This window comes from Dermacentor variabilis, chromosome 1 (genome assembly GCF_050947875.1).
Source record: "Dermacentor variabilis isolate Ectoservices chromosome 1, ASM5094787v1, whole genome shotgun sequence".
Lineage (NCBI taxonomy): Eukaryota > Metazoa > Arthropoda > Arachnida > Ixodida > Ixodidae > Dermacentor > Dermacentor variabilis.
The window spans coordinates 183,157,864-183,160,210 of record NC_134568.1 but is presented as its reverse complement, the minus strand read 5'-3'; the positions used below and the strand labels follow the sequence as shown (position 1 = coordinate 183,160,210).

The 2,347-nt window shown below is 42.9% G+C and overlaps 1 long non-coding RNA gene across 1 annotated transcript; it reads right to left on the bottom strand.

Moving 5' to 3' along the window:
- Positions 1-1,186: 1,186 nt before the first annotated feature.
- Positions 1,187-1,820, bottom strand: LOC142588641 (uncharacterized). The gene is made up of 3 exons (XR_012829740.1): positions 1,685-1,820; positions 1,453-1,605; positions 1,187-1,355 (listed from the first exon to the last, which is right to left on the bottom strand). It is a non-coding gene; the product is annotated as an uncharacterized LOC142588641 (long non-coding RNA).
- Positions 1,821-2,347: the final 527 nt, after the last annotated feature.

Below are 2,347 nucleotides of genomic sequence, written 5' to 3'. Positions count from 1 at the left end.
TTCCACAATTTGGAGGAGAGCGACTAGCTGGCTGGAGGGCACTTGTAGACCACCTTTGAATTTGGCAAGAATCAGGCCAGTTGCCGCTCATTCAAAACTTCTCATTGTTCTTACACAGCTCGAGCAGCTCAATGAAGAAAACTTTTTTGCGACATAGCAGGCAAGGTAATCCATTATGCATTCTTTTGGGGACTGCTGATGGCAGAGAACTGAAGCCTCCTCCGCAGTTTCTGCAGGTTCCAAGAAGACTTCATCCAGAAGAATAGCCAAAGAATCAGCCTGAAATGCAAATACCATATTGTTGGTGTGCTCAACAGCCCGCACACTATACAACAAATTTACTGGATGCCTTGTATTGTTATACAGCTTTACCATGACAACCACAACTAGGCTTTATGAAAAATCGGCATGGCTTTTCTAAATCAACAGCTGCAAAATCATCCATTCTTGATGCTGCATGCATTGCACAGTGCCCTGCCATATATGCGATGCCCATACAGCTTAATGTGGCCAGAAATGAAGGTACTTCCACATAATTCTATGCAAAACAAAAACTATGACAAGTACACTTAGTTAAGGAAATAAAAAGGCCTGCTTGATTTCATTCTGTTCAGGAAACATTGCTCCAAATATATTGTTGCTCACATGACAGGCCCCAGTAGGTTTTCCTTTGTTGAATAAATCTCGCAGCTTGGGGAGCAGTTGTGGACCAGCTCCAGCTACCGAGGATCGCTTGGGCGGCTGGACAAGATTCTTCACAGAAAGCATCCTATATATAAATAGGAATTGCTGGACTCTTGGCTGTCCTCCATCATGGGCAACGTGTCTGACAATGTCGAAAAATCTCTGAAACAAAAAATGCTTTGTTATTCACCTAGTTGCATGCGGGAAGATGCACTTGTTTACCTCTAATGGGTCTTCTCCAAACTTTCCCACCAGTAAATAGCGAAAGCCTGCTTTAAGAAGGTTCTCAACAAGAGATATAGTACTGAGCAGGGTTACTCTTAGAGCCTCGCATGTCGGCTTGCTCAAAAAGCAAATCTGCCTCTGCTTCGGTAGACTTTCTATGTAGTTGCAGCAGCTGTCGAGCCATGCAACGCTCTCTTTCAGTGTCTATAAAGTAATAAAGTATTTAGCAAGAACTCAGCGATATGTGTGAGCCCAAAAGCGTAATTCTTACAGCAACATGTTCAGCTTCGTTGTACTGCACACGCTCAGGCCTCCGAGAGTTCAAGCAGTCAAATAATGTTCATCCTCCTGTTGAATTCATATGTTGCTGCAGACCAATGGAGCTTTTTGCATGTTTCCTGCTCACTGTAGAATTTCATCGCTGTAGCTGTGGATTCACTGAACAACTGGAAATAAGAAATTTTTCTCGTCACAGTTCTTGTGGGTAACGTGCAAAAGCAATTTTTGTATGTCCTAATAGCACCTGAACATAAGGTACCTTACCTGAACAGCAAGTTTGACGCTCATTTTCTGGAAAGCATTTGGGTATATATGTGCCTTTGTGAGCTTTGGCACAGCACGCAGTCCAGATTGCTGCTCTTCATATTCTAGGAGTTCTGCATAATGATGATGATATACTTCCTGACCTTGTGGAAGCTGTAGGAAAAAGGAAAAATTACTTATGATTAAACCATACGAGCGTGTGTCTAACAGGAACAAAAATTCTTTCACTTACGAAAAACTTCCCGACTTTCAGCAGGTTGTTCCTAATACACTTAAATATGTGCGGTGGATCAATGACAGTATAAATCATGCTAGAGGGGTCACATGGGTGTTGAAATGACACCTGTTTGTCTCTGATGTCGCTACGAATGCCTGCAAAGAAATGTGCGACTAATAAAATTAAGTCTTCCTGGCTGGCCTGCAGCACAAGTCGTATGTTATTAAATACTTACCTAGGCACCTCAAGGCTGACCGATTGGTTGTCGAATTATCACATGTCACTGCATCAATAACCGCTCCAGAATTCGACAAGTGTACAATACACTGCAGTAGAAGCTTCGCAAGTACTGATGCAGGGGTGGCGCTTGATGCACAGAAAGTTCCCACAGTTTGTGACCATCCATGCAAACAGGGTAGAAATAGGAAGACCAACACGTGATCACCATTTTTTTCATGGTCTCCTGGCCTAGTGTGTTCACCAAAGTCAATTTTTCCAAGGACTTTCATGTCAGACTCTGACGTGCAGGCTTTTCCTAACACTCATTTCGTCGAACATGAGCACACCTGAGAAAAAAAAAAGTCATTCGAATCATTTCAGAAAGGCACAAGCACAACATGCAGTTGAAGAGATGCGCTTTCTAACTTCGTCTTTCTCTTTCAGGGGAAGTCAGCAGCT